This window comes from Tursiops truncatus, chromosome 3 (assembly GCF_011762595.2).
Source record: "Tursiops truncatus isolate mTurTru1 chromosome 3, mTurTru1.mat.Y, whole genome shotgun sequence".
NCBI classification, from domain to species: domain Eukaryota; kingdom Metazoa; phylum Chordata; class Mammalia; order Artiodactyla; family Delphinidae; genus Tursiops; species Tursiops truncatus.
Genome location: NC_047036.1, coordinates 100,981,738 through 101,001,228, shown reverse-complemented (window position 1 = coordinate 101,001,228; position 19,491 = coordinate 100,981,738). Strand labels below are relative to the sequence as shown.

The following is a 19,491-nucleotide window of genomic DNA, read 5'->3' as shown; positions in this document are numbered from 1 at the left end:
AGTAGACTCTTGGTTAAATAAATTATAATGTATCCACAGGATAGGGTAAAATATTATGAAGCCTTTATTAAAATTGTTTCTAAAAAGAATCTTTATCTATTAGAGATACATACTGAAATATTTATAGATGAAAATATGATATCTTGGAGTTTTTTCAAAATAACATGGGAGAGTAGGATAAAATATAGATGAGACTGCCCCTGAGCTGATAGTCGTTGATTATCAACCATGATGCTGGGTGATGAGTACTTGAGAGTTTATTACGTTATTCTGTCTGGTCTTTACATGCTGAAAATTTCCATAATAAAAGTTAAAACATTAAAAACAAAAACCTTCTCTTAGAGGAATATTTAACACATGAAAAATGTTTGTGATATATTTTTAAAAGAGTTTATAAAGCATTATGGATGATGTAACAAGTATTTTAAAATATAAGATTAAAAATATGCATAGGAAGAAGACAAAGGAAGCACACTATAGTTTTGAGATGTCTAAATCAGGGCTTCTCATCCTTGCCAATGTTAACATTGTGGGCCAAATGCCTGTTTGCCTGGGGCTGTCCTGTGCACTGTAGGATGGTTAGCTTCCCTGAACTACTCGCTAGATGCTAGCAGCACCCGCATCCTCAGCTGTGGTAACCAAAAACGTCTCTGTGCATCACCAGATGTACACTGTGAGGTAAAATTGCCCCTGGTTCAGAACCAATGGTCTACGTGGAAGAATTACAGATAATTATTTTTATTCTTTTGTGTTTTTCAAAGTTGTTGAATATGAACATACGTGTAAATCAGAACAATAACAAAAAATACTGTAATATTAAAAATATATTAACCTGCAAGGAGAGAACTCTTGATGTCTGTGAAGAAATAGACTAAGATCAGAAAATAAATGGCCATAGAATAGATACATTATAATCTTCCTTTGATTAAACTACAGTCATCAAACTAAAAGTGAACCTCACTACAAAAGCCAGTTCTTTTAAAAATTCATGAATCCATCATATACAAATCTGATAAAATACAAAAATATCTCAAGAATGTCAGGCTTCCTAAAATCTTCTCTGAATAGAAAACTGCAGTAGTAAAGAGAGACTCAAGACCACTGTAGATACCTTAAAGAAACTGATAGTCACAGAAATATAATGCTAGCTCAAGGTGTTAAGTTTTTGTCAGATAAAACCATCTACTTTTTAAGAGAAGTGTGAATGTGAAGAAAAAGTAATAGGTTGTCTGTCTTTCTCTCCACATGCATGAAATGGCATCACCAACTATTGGATACCTGTTTCTAGAAGGGGCTTTGAGCTGGACTCCCAGAAATGAGGAAAGGTCTGTGTGTTCTCACCCATTCTTTTTCTAGAAACAGCATCAGCCCTGAGCCCTGCCAAAGAACAGCAGGCTCGAGAGGAAGACTCAACCCAAAACACTCATCTTATTAACCCAGCGCTCTAGTTTAGGGCACTGAACCTTAGTTAATGACTACTGAGAGTATTTTTTATATCAGTACAGACTGCCAAACCAGGTGGTCAACACCTGATAATTCATAGATTTATAACTCCCAAAGTTGTAAGTTTTAAGCCTGATCAAAGCTTTGGGGCCACGGAGCATTGGAACACGTATTTTCTTTCCATCTCCTTCTTTCACACAGGTTCCTCTCCATGAAATCATAAGCGTTTCTGAGGCTCCTAAAACTTCTCAATTTGCCATTACTGATCTCACCTCCACTGACCCACCTGACCTGTGAAGGCTCATTATCCACAGTTATGTAGGACAGGCTTCCACCCGGCTTATCCACGGAAGGTGAGCAAGAATGCATCATCAGAAAATTTTAAATACTGGTTTATTTTTTTGAAAGAAAAGTGTACTGTGATCTTTAAAGAAATAACATGTATGGCTTCAGAAACTTACATTTTTCTGCACTAAAAATTATTTTAAACAAAATATTATTTTGAGATCAATGGGAAGCAGGCAAATCACTGGGGAAAAAAGGCATTTGAAATTAAGCAGCACAATTCTCTATAATTAAAATGCAAAACCTTTAAAATATAGTATAATGAGAAGAAATATCATACATTGTCCTAAGTTATTAGAGTGTAATTAGGCTTCATAGAGTGTTTTCAACTTAGCACAAAAAACTCTCACATAACTACCATAAAACCTAAAAATCTCTAGCTTACTGCGTACAAAAATGAAATTTAATAACAGAGACTTCTAAAGTTTTTTTTTTTCCTTCACATTTTGTCAATTACTTCACCAATTATGATGACAAACTTGTCTGCCAAATTCTGGATAAGTGGTTAGGGTTTTCCTGCATGAAAAACCAACCACTGAAACAAAGTTATAGGATTTCTAACCGAGGACAAGAGAAACATGTATGCACAACAGAATCTGAAAACACTTGCTAGCCATGATGGATTTAAGTTATTAACAGATCAAAAAGAGATGGATGGTGGTCTGCTTTTCTTAATCTACATCATCATCTAGATCTATTTAAAGATAAGTGGTGCACTAACAAACTTGGTTAAGGTTTCGATAAAATCAGTAAAAATAATCTGCTCCCGTTACATTGAGTCTGTATCAATCAATAAAATCACTTGTACAAGGAAAGTACTGTTAAGTACTGACAGTCCCAGCCATTAATATTATTTAACACACTGTTCACAATCTTCAACGAGAACAAAGAACAGTTCGTCTCATGTTACGAGCAGGACTTTCACAGATACTCTTACTTCTATAGGCTTCTACAGGGGTTTTATGAAATTCAAACTGTACATCCTTCAAAAAAATACATAAGGTCTTCCACCATCCATAGTGGGGCTACTTAAGGCCATAGATTTCAGGCTTGATTTTCTTCAGTTGTTGAGGATAATAAAAGCTCATTATTTATTTTTAAAAAATACGTAAGGTCTTGTTCTTCAGTTGCAGTTTAAGAGAGTCATTTATAAGAAGCGAAGCTGCCATTACATCATTTCTTAATCTGTGAATTAAACTCAAAATTCTAAGGACCTGGGCTATAAGGGGTAGGGTGGCCATCAGTTGGCACAGGGCTTCTCTGCTGTACTCCGAGTTTACTCAGCTTCCTTAAGGCCTTTACCGTGCCAACATTGGATTAAAAGAGAAATGTTCAATTAGTCCTCAGCCCGAGTTGAATGGCTAGGAACAGATATGCAGATGTATGACTTAAAAACCACAAAAATAAAAAGTGGAGAAAAAGAAAGAATTATTTTACATAACAGATTTTTTTTACCTTTATAGATATCTATGATTACATGAATAATAATAATGAGAAAACTCCTTTAAGAAGTAAAACTAACTTAGAGATTATTATAAATCTGACTGTTCTAAACTTAATCTTTGCAGTCCTGACTGCTCACAATCCCAGCAGTTTGATAAGCGGTGGTTTGCAATTTTGCTGACATGCACAAGAGGAAGCTCCTTCTCTGGTAAGTGGAAAATGAAAACATTAAAAACAGAATCTCAGTTCAGTATAATTTAGTCTGTTGTCCTCAGCTCAATTATGCCTACCCTACAATTCTCATGGAGTGATTCCAAAACAAAAACCAAAAAACTTTGGGGGTCTATATAGGACTCCCCAAAAGAATAAAAGGCCCCCCAAAAGAATACTAACTGCTGGTACTTTTTAAAGAAGTGAAGAAAAGGTGAAAATATATAAAGCCATAAAATGGCTTTTGGCCATAAAACAGATCCTTTTAGTAATTTAAGAGTAAAATGTCAAATTCATAAGTGGTTTACAGTTGTGAAAATTAAGTTCACAAATATACTCTAGTGTGGAAGTAAGAAAATATGGTTCACAAAATGTTTAAAGGCAACTAGTACAGAAACTGCTCATCAAGTGAAAGAGAGCACTTCTGAGAAGACACCACAGTGGTATTGGACACACTGGCCTGAGGCTTCATGACCACCTGATTCTGGAGGTAACTGAGGCTTTGTCAATGTAGCAACAGGTGATGAGACAGCAAAGCAACTGTTAACCCAACTTTTTTCAAAGGAAAACACTATTCCAGCATTTTAGAAGCAGTTTCTGCTGCAAAATAGGGAAGAGGACCAAGTTACCACAGAATCTTGTCTTCGGTAAAGAAGCTCATGGAAATGAAAGATAACGGGCTGGAAAACATGCCCAGTGGAAGTCGGAAGGCAGCCTACTATGCAAGAAAATGTCTTCTGAGGCACAGGGGGGTGGTTAAAAAGAGTCAAAGGCAAACTGAAGAGACTATTATTCTGTGAACTCCATAACATTAAGCCTACATACAGGCTATATAATTAAAAAAATAAAAGTTTAGGTCATGATGCAACCTCTTTGGGGATTATCTTGTGGGAACACTGAAGGTCTATTCTACACCGCGTGTGTACAAGTGTAACAGCTGCATTTTATAAAGGTGCATGTTCCAGCTTGGCCTGAGTTGAAATGCACTATCTGTACCACTAGTCACTCTCCACCACAGGTGGACCCTACCAGAGGTTCCTGCATAACCACAATCTCACCCCTAAATGAACAGAATATAAAATCCATTTTGATTTGGGAAGCAAACACTGTCAAATAAAATCTTACAGTCAGTAAAATAATTAAACTTGTTTTCCAAACCTCTCTGTGTATGTTTGAAGAATGTGTTATAGGAAAGTATGTAGTTTCCAATGTAGATCCTGGCTAACTGTGAAGAGTAATTTAGCATTTAATACTTACTAAGGCTCAGATTATCCTGGAAAGGAATCATTAACATCCTAAAATCACATATCTCTGTCCTGTGGACATGCTGTGAACTCTGTAACTTTGAGCATCTGGTTTGGGAGTGTATGGACAAAGGAAATGAAGATAAAGCCTAAGGTTTGCTCAAGGTAGGGGGGTGTGGAGGATCTAAAAGATGTAAAGCTGCTTTCTCCCCAGGGAAGGGGAGAATGAGAAACAAATCCACTGTGAAGAATGGTCCTGTGGAGTAAAGGGGAGGAGAAGAAATGTCCTTTGAGAACTTATAACCACAGTTTGGCCCCTTCACAAGTTTGCATCTAAATTAATGCCTTCTGGCGGTCAAAAAAAACCCCTCAGCTATGAAGTCTCAGTAGACAATGCTCCTAGGTAACCAGCAAAGCAAAAAACACACACACAAACAAACAAAAGACCCAAAAAAATCTCCACAAAACTCTATGTGTAAATTCAGTTAAGTCCTGGTCAGTAAAAAAGAAAAAAAATAAACCCAAAGATAAAGATACTCAGCCCAAAATACAAAAACCAAAAAAACAAACAAAAAAACCCCACAAAAAATTTAAAAACTACACACATATACTATGAAGAAACAAAGCACAATGAGCAAGAACCAGCAGAAACAGCAGTGAACTTAGACCTATGAAGATATCAGTTATTACATTATCAGACTCAAAAAAATCCTCAAAAATATTAATTAAAAATATCTACAAAAAATACACCTAGATACAGAATAACTATAGTAATAAAGTTCTACAGTGAAATGAAATAACACCAAAGATAAAAAGAAGATTCTAAATGAATCAGAGAAAAGTGACAGATTACTTTCAAAAGGCAGAGAGGTAGTTCTAACTATGAATAAGAATTGTTTTACCATACAATACTTTGCATAAAGAACCTGGACCACCTCATTTCACTAAAACAATGTGAACAGTATTCTTTCACTTATCCTGATGTTTCTGTACCAAGATTTATTTGACAAATGCTTTACTTTACTTGACCAAAGGGTATACAAAAATGACTAGAAGGAAACAGATAATACAGAAATTCTTTTTAATTTTATTGATTTAGTCATTCTAGTTGGTATTTGTAAATCTAAAAATGAAAATATTTTGCAATTATGTAGCAAAGATATTAGCCACTGTCTCCTCAACAAAACTATTAACCATTCAGGTTTTGGACTTTAACAATGCATGTCCAAAGAAAAGAACCAGAAACAATGATACACTAGAACCTATTAGAGATGAATCTAAAATCTGGAATCAGTATCTACAAGATGGTTTATGTTTCATGTTCATGCATAGAAGCTGATGAGCAGTTAGGTGTACTGTCAAAGGATGCTGCCCTTTAAAAATCAGGAAAATATGGGCTAAGAATTTGGATTTGCTATGTTGAAATTCTGATAAAAATTCTAATGAAGTTGTCTTTCTTTTAATATGAGTTGCTGTAAACTATTCATAAAATATCTTATAATCAGATAAAACTAAACATGGTCCATTGAATTCAAATGATAGGTGGTGATGACCATTTTTCCTGAGAAAATGAGAGTTAATGTGTCTAAAGAGATAAAATAGAGGTTTTAAAATATGAGCAAAAATAGAAGGACTATTAAAAGAAAAAACCCTAAAACCCAGTCAGATTAGGAAAAAAATAAAGCAAACAGAACTCACAGAAACAAAAAACCATAATATTAAAAAAAACCCCAAAAAAACAAAAACCATAATATTAAATTCAAAAATCAATGGATGGAGTGTTGCGTTTGTAGACCCTGCTTCGTCCCGCGTTTAAGATGCCTCGTGGAAGCCGAAGCCACACTTCCCGCGTAGCCCCTCCGGCCAGCCGGGCGCCTCAGATGAGAACTGCACCCAGGCCAGCGCCCGCAGCTCAGCCACCAGCAGTGGCTCCACCATCTGCTGTTGGCTCACCTGCTGCTGCTCCTCGGCAGCCAGGTCTGATGGCCCAGATGGCAACCACTGCAGCCGGCGTGGCTGTGGGTTCTGCCGTCGGCCACACTCTGGGTCATGCCATCGCTGGTGGCTTCAGTGGAGGAAGTAATGCTGAGCCCTCAAGGCCTGACATCACTTACCAGGAGCCTCAGGGAACCCAGCTGGCACAGCAGCAGCAGAATGGCCCATGCCTTTTTGAGGTGAAACAGTTTTTGGAGTGTGCCCAGAACCAGGGTGACCTTAAGCTTTGTGAAGGTTTCAGTGAGGTGCCGAAACAGTGCAGACTGGCGAACGGGTTAGCTTAATCAAGAAGTTCCAGTTGAAGGTATGAAAAATCATCTCTCATGACCAGGTTGATTTAGCATTAAAAATATAATTGATAGTGAAGATATAAAGTGTGAAGCCACCAGTTAACCGCTCCTCAATCATTAGTAGCTTTTGTGCTTCAGGATTGCAGTGGAAGAGGGTATTCTCACCATATAGAAGCTCCCTGAGATGATACTGAGTTTGGGGCTAGGTGAATGTTTGTGTGGCCTCTTAAACATGCTTTTGTTTGTGAATTAATTAGAATAAAGTGATTTTATTTCCAAAAAAAAAAAAAATCAATGGATGGACTTCTACTTCCAATAAGGTGGAGTGGATATACTTTTCCCCATTCTTCCTGCTAAGTATTGGGTTGGCCAAAAAGTTCATTCGGGTTTTTCCGTGACATCTTTTTGGCCAACCCAATATAATTAAACCACTGCACATTGTATATAAAACAAACATAAAAAGATTATGAAAGGTTGAAGGAAGAAAGGAGACCTTCCAGGACTGAGGAATGACACAGTGGTGAGCTTTAGCTTTCCTGGGTTTTCATTTTGCCTCATATATCTTGACTTGGAGAAGCAAAAGCTAACAACCAGGAAATACCAACAGATGCAGACAAATAAGGCCCCAATAAAATCATGTTTCCTTTAGCAAAAGGACCATAAAAGAGGTAGCCTAGCAAGAAAGAAAACGCTCCAACCCTAAACCACTCTATTCCAGCCAAACACCACAGGAGAAACTGTGGCCCACCTCTACTCACGCCAGCAAAGTCCTGTGGGAAGTCTAGACTTCAACCCTTCTGAGGCTGGTAATGAAGAACCCAGCACTGGTGTGGTGTCAGAGAAAGCCAAGAAAGCAGCCAGGACTTTCATCCCCACCTGCCAGTAATGTGCCCCCACCTACAGGGTCAGTGGAGACCATGTGGGGAGCTGGAACTCCCATCCTCACAGCAGTAATGAGTAGCACCCCTCCCAACCCAGCTGTCAGTGATGTTAGGTAGGGAACCTGGTCTTCCATCTTCACATGGTTGAAACAAGGTGGAATCCCCTGCCTTGACTGAGCAGTGTCAGAGAAAGCCAGCTAAAACAGAAGGTTTAAATAAGATCCAGAGTCTCATAACACAATACAAAAATGTCTAGAATTCAATCAGAATCATTCATCATATCAAAAATCTGGAAGATCTCAAACTGAATGAAAAAGTCAATCATGCCAATATTGAGATGACAGAGATATGTTAAAATTATCTGATAATGGTTTTAAGGCAGCCATGATAAAAATGTTTCAAGAGTAATCATAAACATATTTGAAACAAAAGGAAAAAATAGAAAAATTCAACAAAGAAATAAAAAGTCTCAGTTCCCTGGTGGTCTAGTGGTTAGGATTTGGCACTTTCACTGCCATGGCTTGGGTTCAATCCCTGGTCAGGGAACTGAGAGCCCACAAGCTGTGTGGTGTGGCCAAAAAAAAAAAAAAAAAGAAAAGAAATATAAAGTCTCAGCAAAAAATAAAAGCTATAAAGAAGAATCAAATGAGGATTTTAGAGTTGAAAAATACAGTAACATAAAGAAAAGGCTCAGTAAAAGGGTTCAGTGCCAGAATGGAAGGAACAGAGGAGAATCAGTGAACTGGAAGATAGAACAACAGAAATTATCTAATCTGACCAATGGAGAGAAACAGTAAAAATAAATTAAAAAGGGCTTAGGCCCTTGTGACACTATAATAAAAAATCTAACATTTCCATTATTGGAGTACTGGAAGGAAAGGAGAAAGAGGAAGGGGCTGAAAAAAATACCCAAAGAAATAATGGCTAAAAGCTTCCAAATGTAGCAAAAGAGATAAACCTACTGATTCAAGAAGTTGGGAGAACTCCAAACAGGAAAAACTTAAAAGAAACGCAAACCAAGACACATCATAATTAAACTTCTGAAAACCAATAACAAAGATAAAATCTTGAAAACTGGAATTTTATTTTTATTTTTCAAGCACAAAATCTTTCCATATTTCTTCCTTCCTTTAACTAACATTTATGAAGTAACTATTCTGTGCCCAGAGCTGTTTAAATGCATGGACAGTATTTGAACAATAATACTGTTTCAGTAAACAAAATAAACAAAATACCTTGCCTTCACCATGCCAGAGGTTGAGGTAGGCACAGACTATGAAAACAGCCAGTTTAAAACAACATCTTACATATAGAGGAAAAACAATTAATACGACAGTGGATTTTTTTATCAGAAACCACAGGAGCCAAAATGAAGTGTCACAATATTTTCCAAGTGCTGAAAAAAAACTGAACTGTCAACCCAGAATCTTACATCCAGGGTGATCAGACTTAAAACATTCTAAGGTCCTTGTAATGTTCAGGAGGAAACTAAAGATAATAGGTAACCATGAAAAGAACAGATACATACTAACAAGGGGGAAAATGGAAAGAGAAAAAGGGAAAAAAAATCTGCCACCAATCCAAAAGCAGGCAAGGAAAGAAACAATTCAGAAAAAAAGGGACTAATAAAAAAGCATGGAGAGGAAGGAGTCAAGATGGCAGTGTGCAAAGACTCAGAGTTCATGTCTCCCCACAACTAGGGCGCCTGCAGGACGCTGGGGGGGGACCTTAATGCCCAAGGAGACAGAAGGAAACCCCAAGTGAAACAGTAGGATGTGGGGGGACTGAGGCGGGAGGAGAAGTGGAGGCCAGACAGGACCAGCGCCCCTGAGGGGTGGTTGAGAGGCAGAAGGGGTTCCCATGCCTGGAGGGACCCTTGGGGGCTTGGATCAGGGGGAAGCACACCCAGCGTATCCCCTGCCCAATCGGCCAGGGAAGTCTGCCCAGCTCTTGGGCTGGGTCCTATGCTCTCAGAGCCCCACTCTGGGCCATGTTCGTCCTGGGGGCATAGGAAGGAGGCTGGGGTAAAAGCAGATAGGCAGGCGGGAGGGGCCCTCCAGGACTGAGGAGCAGGAGAGGAGTGGAGGGTGTTTGACCTGCCCACTTGAGCCCAGGAAGCCTGCTGGGCTCCCAGGTGGGGTCTCCCACCCTCTGAGACCAGAGGCGGGAGGCATACCTGGGCCCCTTCTGTTCCTTTGAGCCTAAGCCCCACCCCCACACCCCCCAGAGCCTTTTCCAGCCCTGTGGGTCCTAAGCATAGGCTCTGCACGCCCACCCAAACCCTGCCCCTGCTTAGGCCCCATGTGGCTTGTGGGAACTTGGTCACGAGCTGGGAGTTGGGTCAAAGCTCCTCAGGTAGGAGCTCTGAGTCCGAACCACTGGACTAACAGAGAACCTCAGACCCCAGGGAATATCTATCAGAGTGAGGGCTCCTGGAGGTCCTCATCTCGGCAACAAGACCCAGCTCTACCCAACAGCCTACAAACTCCAGTGTTGGAAGCCTCAGGCCAGACAACCAGTAAGACAGGAACACAATCCCACTCATCAAAAAAAAAAGATACGGCGAAAAAATACATCACAGATAAAGGAGCAAGGTAAAAACCTACAAGACCAAATAAATGAAGAGGAAATAGGCAATCTACTTGAAAAAGAATTCAGAGTAATGATAGTAAAGATGATCCAGAATCTCAGAAATAGAATGGAGGCACGGATTGAGAAAGTACAAGAAATGTTTAACAAAGATATAGAAGAACTAAAAAACAAACAGTGATGAACAACACAATAACTGAAATGAAAAATACACTAGAAGGAATCAATAACAGGATAACTGAGGCAGAAGAACGAATAAGTGAGCTGGAAAACAAAATGGTGGAAATACTTGCCAAGGAACAGAATAAAGAAAAAAGAATGAAAAGAATTGAAGACAATCTCAGAGATATCTGGGATAACACTAAATGTAGCAACATTCGAATTATAGGGGTCCCAGAAGAAGAAGAGAAAAAGAAAGGGTCTGAAAAAATATTTAAATAGATTAGAGTTAAAAACTTCCCTAACATGGGAAAGGAAATAGTCACCCAAGTCCAGGAAGCACCGAGTCCATATAAGATAAACCCTAGGAAAAACACACCAGACACATATTAATCAAACTAATAAAAATTAAATTCAAAGAAAAAACTATTAAAAGCAGCAAGGGAAAAACCAAAAATAACATACAAAGGAATCCCCATAAGGTTATCAGACGATTTTTCAGCAGAAACTCTGCAGGCCAGAAGGGAGTGGCAGGATATACTTAAAGTGATGAAAGGGAAAAACCTACAACCAAGATTACTCTACCCAGCAAGGATCTCATTCAGATTCGACAGAGAAATCAAAGGCTTTTCAGACAAGCAAAAGGTAAGAGAATTCAGCACCACTGAACCAGTTTTACAACAAATGCTAAAGAAACTTCTCTAGGCAGGAAACACAAGAGAAAAAAAAGACGCACAAAAACAAACCCAAAACAATTAAGAAAATGGTAATAGGAACATATATATCAATAAGAACCTTGAATGTAAATGGATTAAATGCCCCAATCAAAAGACACAGACTGGCTGAATGGATATAAACACAAGACTCATATATATGCTGTCTACAAGAGACCCATTTCAGACCTAGGGACACATACAGACTGAAAGTGAGGGGATGGAAAAAGATATTCCATGCAAATGGAAATCAAAAGAAAGCTGGAGTAGCAATACTTGTATCAGATAAAATAGACTTTAAAATAAAGACTGTTATAAATGTTTATGCACCCAACAGAGGAGCACCTCAATACATGAGGCAAATGCTAACAACCATGAAAGGGGAAATCGACAGTAACACAATAATAGCAGGGGACTTTAACACCCCACTTACACCAATGGACAGATCATCCAAACAGAAAATAAATAAGGAAACACAAACTTTAAATGACACAATAGACCAGAGGGATTTAATTGATATTTATAGAACATTCCACTCAAAAGTGGCAGAATACACTTTCTTCTCAAGTGCACATGGAACATTCTCCAGGACAGATCACATCTTGGGTCACAAATCAAGCCTCGGAAAATTTAAGAAAATTGAAATTGTATCAATCACCTTTTCTGACCACAACACTGTGAGACTGGAAATCAATTACAGGAAAAAAACTGTAAAAAACACAAATACATGGAGGCTAAACAGTGCACTAAAAAATAACCAAGAGATCACTGAAAAAAACAAAGAAGAAATAAAAAAATACATAGAAACAAATGACAATGAAAACACGATGACCCAAAACCTATGGGACACAGCAAAAGCAGTTCTAAGAGGGAAGTTTACAGCAATTCAGTCTCACCTCAAGAAACAAGAAAAACCTCAAATAAACAATCTAACCCTACACCTAAAGCAACTAGAGAAAGAAGAACAAAGAAAACCCAAAGTCAGTAGAAGGAAAGAAATAATAAAGATCCAAGCAGAAATAAATGAAATAGAAATGAAAAAACAATAGCTAAGGTCAATAAAACTGAAAGCTGGGCTTCCCTGGTGGCGCAGTGGTTGAGAGTCCACCTGCCGATTCAGGGGACACGAGTTCGTGCCCCGGTCTGGGAGGATCCCACATGCCACAGAGCGGCTGGGCCCGTGAGCCATGGCCGCTGAGCCTGCGCGTCCGGAGCCTGTGCTCCGCAACGGGAGAGGCCACAACAGTGAGAGGCCCGCGTACCGTGAAAAAACAAAACAAAACAAAACAACCTGAAAGCTGGTTCTTTGAGAACATAAACAAAATTGATAAACCCTTAGAAAAAAGGGAGAGGACACAAATAAATAAAATTAGAAATGAAAAAGGAGAAATCACAACTGACACCACAGAAATACAAAGAATTATAAGAAACTATTAAAAACAACTATATGCCAATAAAATGGACAACCATGAAGAAAGGGACAAATTCTTGGAAAGGTACAGTTTTCTAAGACTGAATCAAGAAGAATTAGAAAATATAAACAGACCTATCCCAAGTAATGAACCTGAAACCATAATTAAATATCTTTCAACAAACAAAAGTCCAGGACCAGATGGCTTCACAGGTGAATTCTATCAAATATTTAGAGAAAAGCTAACACCTATCCTTCTCAAGCTCTTCCAAAAAACAGCAGAGGGAGGAAGACTCCCAAATTCATTCCACGAAGGCACCATCACCCTGAAACCAAAACCAGAAAAAGGTATCACAAAAAAAGAAAATTATAGACCAATATCTCGGATGAACATAGATGCAAAAACCCTCAACAAAATACTAGCAAACAGATTCCAGAAACACATTAAAAGGATCATACACCATGATCAAGTGGGATTAATCCCAGGGATGCAAAGATTCTCCAATATACACAAATCAATGTGACACACAATATTAACAAATTAAGGAATAAAAACCATATGATCATCTCAATAAATACAGAAAAAGCTTTAGACAAAATTCAACACCCATTTATGATAAACTCTCTCCAGAAAATGGGCATAGAGGGAAACTACCTCAACATAATAAAGGCCATATATGACAAATCCACAGCAAACATCATAGTCAATGGTGAAAAACTGAAAGCATTTCCACTAAGATCAGGAACAAGACAAGACACTCTCATCAGTCCTTTTCAACATAGTTTTGGAAGTCCTAGCCATGGCAATCAGAGATGAAAAAGAAATAAAAGGAATACAAATTGGAAAAGAAGAAGTAAAACTGTCACTGTTTGCAGATGACATGATACTATACACAGAAAATCCTAAAGATGCTACCATGAAACTACTAGAACTAATCAATGAATTTGGTAAGGTTTGCAGGATACAAAATTAATGCATAGAAATCTGTGGCATTCCTATACACTAACAACGAAAAATCAGAAAGAGAAATTAAGGAACCAATCCCATTTACCATTGCAACAAAAAGAATAAAATACTAGGAATAAACCTACCTAAGGAGGCGAAAGACTTGTACTCAGAAAACTATAAAACACTGATGAAAGAAATCAAAGATGACATAAACAGATGGAGAAATATACCATGTTCTTGGATTGGAAGAATCAATGTTGTGAAACTGATTATACTACCCAAAGCAATCTACAGATTCAATGCAATCCTTATCAAACTACCAATGGCATTCTTCACAGAATTAGAACAAAAAATTTTACAATTCATATGGAAACACAAAAGACCCCGAAGAGCCAAAGCAATTCTTGAGAAAGAAAAATGGAGCTGGAAGAATCAGGCTCCCTGACTTCAAGCTATACTACAAAGCTACAGTAATCAAGACAGTATGGTACTGGCAGGAAAACAGAAATATAGATCAATGGTACAGGATAGAAAGCCCAGACATAAACGCATGCACATATGGTCACCTAATTTATGACAAAGGAGGCAAGAACATATGATGGAGAAAACACAGCCTCTTCAATAAGTGGTGCTGGGAAAACTGGACAGCTGCAAGTAAAAGAATGAAATTAGTACACTACCTAACAGCATACGTAAAAATAAACTCCAAGTGGATTAAAGACCTAAATGTAAGACCAGACACTATAAAATGCTTAGAGGAACAGATAGGAAAATACTCTTTGACATAAACCACAGCAAGATCTTTTTTGACCCACCTCTTAAGAGTAATGAAAATAAAAACAAAAATAAACAAATGGGACCTAATGAAACTTAAAAGCTTTTGCACAGCAAAGGAAACCATAAGCAAGATGAAAAGACAACCCTCAGCATGGGCAAAAATATTTGCAAATGAAACAACGGACAAAGGATTAATCTCCAAAATATATAAACAGCTCATGGAGCTCAATATAAAAAAAACAAACAACCCAATTAAAAAATGGGCGGAAGACCTAAATGGACATTTCACCAAAGAAGACATACAGATGGCCAAGAGGCACATGAAAAGATGCTCAACATCACTGATTATTAGAGAAATGCAAGTCAAAACTACAATGAGGTATTATTACCTCACACTGGTCAGAATGGCCATCATCAAAAAATCTAGAAACAATAAATGGTGGAAAGGGTGTGGTGAAAAGGGAACCCTCCTGCACTGTTGGTGGGAATGTAAATTGATACAACCACTGTGGATAACAGTATGGAGGTTCCTTAAAAACTAAAAATAGAACTACCATATGACCCAGCAATCCCACTACTGGGCATATACCTTGAGAAAACCACAATTCAAAAAGACACATGCACCACAATGTTAATTGCAGCACTATTTACAATAGCCAGGACATGGAGGCAACCTAAATGTCCATCGACAGATAAATGGATAAAGAAGATGTGGCACGTATATACAATGGAATATTACTCAGCCATAAAAATAAACGAAATTGAGTTATTTGTAATGAGGTGGATGGACCTAGAGACTGTCATACAGAATGAAGTAAGTCAGAAAGAGAAAAACAAATACCGTATGCTAATGCATATATATGGAATCTAAAAAAAAAAAATGGTACTGATGAACCTAGTGGCAGGGCAGGAATAAAGACATAGATATAGAGAATGGACTTGAGGACACAGGGAGGGGGAAGGGTAAGCTGGGATGAAGTGAGAGAGTGGCATGGACATATATTCACTACCAAATGTAAAACAGATAGGGAGGGTGGGAGGGAGGCTCAAGAGGGAGGGAATGTGGGGATGTATGTATGCATGTGGCTGATTCACTTTGTTGTACAACAGAAACTAACACAGTATTGTGAAGCAATTATACTCCAATAAAGATCTATTAAAAACAAAACCAAAACATGGATGTTTGAACTAAGCCCAACTATATCAGTTATCATAAAAACATGTGGCAATTTTTAATATACCTTTCTTCTTATAGATTAAGCAGCCAAGTTATGATGTAAGAGATTTGCTTTAAAAACTTCATCTGATTTTATACAGTTCATTGTACTCAAGAATTCAAGAATACACATATTGCAAGCACACATGTTCAATTTTAACAGATGCTTCATGCACTACTGGAGAAGTTAAAAATACAATACTGTTTAATCCAGTGCAGACTTCTGACCAAACGGAACATTATACTGCATAGTATAATTTAAATAACGAATGAGGGGCAGGCTAGTCAGGTCAATAGGGTCTTCTGAAGACAGCACTCTGCATCTACTGTCTAACAAAACAGCTTAACTCCAGCTGTGGCAATGTTTTCTTTGAATGAACCTTTTTTTAGGGATTAATATTAGCTTCAATTATCTTTAGTCATGAGTTGCTATGAGCTATTTCTGTTCAGCTCCCAAAACTCACTGTACATTTAATTATTTTTCACTCCTTATGAAAAGGATGAAAACATAACTGTTTTTCCTAAGTTAGTGACATAAGATGTGGGTCCCTTTCTCAGAAAGATAAATTTCACATTATTTCAACAAACAGCACAAGTGATGTACACAAAATTTCCGTGAAGAATCTTTGTCTAAAAATTATAAGAGCTTGCCATTTAAAGCTACTACTGAAGAATGGCAAGGGACCTGACCATTAAACCAGCCTCAAATAAATAAATGAAGCCACAGCTAAACCTCAACCTTGCTGACCATTTGTTTTTTCTTTCTGTAAGATTGTGGGCTTCATCTCTGATGTACTGAAATGTTCAGGTTATGTCTGGCATCAGAGGGTTTCTTCATTCGTTGTGCTCTGTCCTTGTGGAATCTTGTCTGTGTAAAGTCCCATATCCTCCAGTTTGGGGAAATTTTCAAGTGATTTTTCTTTTGATTATTCTCTTCCCTACTTTTGTATTTTCCCCTCTTCTTTCTCTCTGGGCCTCCAGAATGAAAGAGGACATTAGACTTGAATTGGTCTTCTGTGTCTCTTGTCTTCTGTTGCAACTTTTGTCTCTGTACTCTATGGAACAGTTTCCCAACTAGAGAGAGCAACTCCCAGATGTTTTCAACTGGAGAAAACAATTAATTCTAAGAATTCTCATGTGCTCTCCGATTGTTCCTTTTTCATAGTATCCTAGTGTCATCTTTTGGAGGTAATACCTTTGAGAAGTTCTCTAGATATATTACATCAATTTGTAAGATATATGTTGTGTTCTGAATTATCTCCTTCCTGAAGAGTCAGTGCTTTCATTCATCTTGGTCTTTTTCTTCAATGCCTGCTGATCCCTGGTTATCAGATCTCACTGCAGAAAGCAGCTTCGGTGGGCTTCCTCTGCTAGTAGGCCAGTAGGAGCGCTCGTCACAGGCTTCCTTCTGAGTGTGGGAAAGACGTGGTGGGCTTTTCCTTGAGGTAAGGGGATGGGGAGGGGGTTGCCAACTTGGGGGCCCTAATATCCACATCAGAAGCTTTAGCTTTCCTCGGCCATTCTGTTCAGTGTTTTGTTGTATTGTTTTATTTTCAAGAAAATAGTCTTACAAATTTTTGGTGTGGTCATAAACATCAGTAGGTATTCTGTACAGAATAAGTGGCCTGAGCACCCGTCCCATGTGTACACCTTGAATGACCCACGTGTGTTCAGTTTCACTGCTCACCTCGGCCTCACCTGCCAGCTCTAGGTCCAGAAGCTGCGTCTCCAGCACAGCTGTGGGCGGGCCATCTCCCGCACCCACCGCAGCTCTCATGGCTGAGCTTGGGCCCTGCTTTTTGCTTTGTTGCACCTATTCACATGCTCCCAGAACATTCCATCTTCCAGGAAACTGTTAAAATGTTTTCTTCCTTTGACGAGGCCCTCTTTTCCTTGCCCATCCACCACCTAATTGTTGGGGTTTATTCCTTTTTAAGTGTTTCTTTTTTAAAATGACTTCTTTTTTTTAATAAATTTATTTATTTTATTTATTTACTTTTGGCTGTGTCGGGTCTTTGTTGCTGTGCACGAGCTTTCTCTAGTTGTGGTGAGCGGGGGCTACTCTTCGTTGAGGCACGCGGGCTCCTCATTACGGTGGCTTCTCTTGTTGTGGAGCATGGGCTCTAGGCACGTGGGCTCAGTAGTTGTGGCTCCTGGGCTCTAGAGTGCAGGCTTCAGTAGTTGTGACTCACGGGCTTAGTTGCTCCGCAGCATGTGGGATCCTCCCGGACCAGGGCTCGAACCCGTGTCCCCTGCATTGGCAGGTGGATTCTTAATCACTGCACCACCAGGGAAGTCCCTCCTTTTTAAGTTTTTATACTTCTGTTTCAGTGGGGTCTCAGGAAAGGTGGAAAGTCACTTCAAACCAGGAGATAAAACTATTATATAAACCATGTCTGATGGTCAAATCAGTTTGGGAAAACCAAATTAATTTATTCTTAAGATTTTTGTTTCTATGCAGATGACTTAACACAGAAAACAGATGTATACTCACAATTTTCAAAGGATTCTAAATATTCAAATCAAAGATTTAAAAAAAATCTATTGATCAAGGAAGTTGGGGATAGCCAATTAAATTGTGATGGTTTATGATTATATTTTCCTTTACTTTTATTATTATATCCTTAAGAAAAACTCTACCTCAAGGCTGAAAGTTTTCTCCTGATTTAAAAAATCTACAATGCATAACAAAAAGAGCCTATACTGGGAGTTAAGAAACTAAAATTCCAGTCCCATCTCTTTAACTAATGTACTTAGGAAGTGAGGCAAATTTCTTAATTCCACCGGACTTGTTTCTCCAACTCTAAAATAAAAGAGCTGTGTGGGCTAACTTAGGAAATGTGTGTTGAATCCATCCATGGTCTAGCGTGTACTAGTTGCTTCTTGAACAAAAGGAAGAGTTTTCTCTGGCCCTTCCAAGAGCTAATCTGCCTGTTTTATGGGTGGTAAACTGAGAGCAGAGGGATGATCATGAACTTAATTGAAGGGCAGGAGACAAGCTGGACTAGATAAGGTCTAAGTTCCCTGTGAGCTTAAGATGCTATGACTTGAGGGTATTAATACTTTCTTAGGTTTACGGGCCTGAACAGGGCCATCCTATGTACCTCAAGCTGAGATGCATTCGCTGCACGATAGTGCCTGCTGAGAAGTGCTAGTGGCACTTAAACTCAGGGGTTCAGACTGGTGCTGAGGGTGAGTGGGATTCTAACTGGAGTTACAAAGGTGAGTAGAAGGAACAGTGATAACTGTCTTACTTCCAAAGAGACTTAAACACCAAACGCTATCAAGAAATGACACCTAAGCCAGGGTTTTCATTTCACTGGCGGTCGATCAAGCATCCACACTCATCTTTGTAACTTCCATTTGGCTCCCAGGGCATGCAAATAGAATCAGGGGGAAGAGGGGGAAGAGGGAGAAGAGGGAGAAGAGAAAAAGTGCCCCTGAACTCCTTCAGGACTTAACTGACAACAAACTGAATATTAAACGCACAAGAGCAAACAAGCCCTCTCAGTCCTTCAACCACATCGTTCAAGCTCTGTTTCTGAGAATAGAAAATTCTAAGCTCAATTTGAGTGTCACTGTAAACTCCTCTCTATGCCAGATGATTTTAACCACATATTTATATCCAAAGTACAAACAACTTAAAATGTTTACACTGAGTAGTAATGGGAGTCATGTGTCAAATACAATGGTAGGAAAAAGAGCAAAGCTTTCTTCAGAACTAAAGCTTGAAGATATACAATATCTGTGGAAAATCCGGCTTACAAATTAGAACGCATTGTTTACCTATTCCATTTAATTATAGAGAACGTGCATTTTTACCCTT

The 19,491-nt window shown here is 38.6% G+C and overlaps 1 protein-coding gene and 1 pseudogene across 3 annotated transcripts in view; one reads left to right on the top strand and one right to left on the bottom strand.

Moving 5' to 3' along the window:
- The window catches only part of SNX24 (sorting nexin 24), a 162,662-nt gene that overhangs the window by 41,399 nt on the left and 101,772 nt on the right, over positions 1-19,491 (bottom strand). The window lies entirely within an intron of this gene.
- On the top strand, positions 6,462-7,261 carry LOC117311596 (coiled-coil-helix-coiled-coil-helix domain-containing protein 2 pseudogene; annotated as a pseudogene).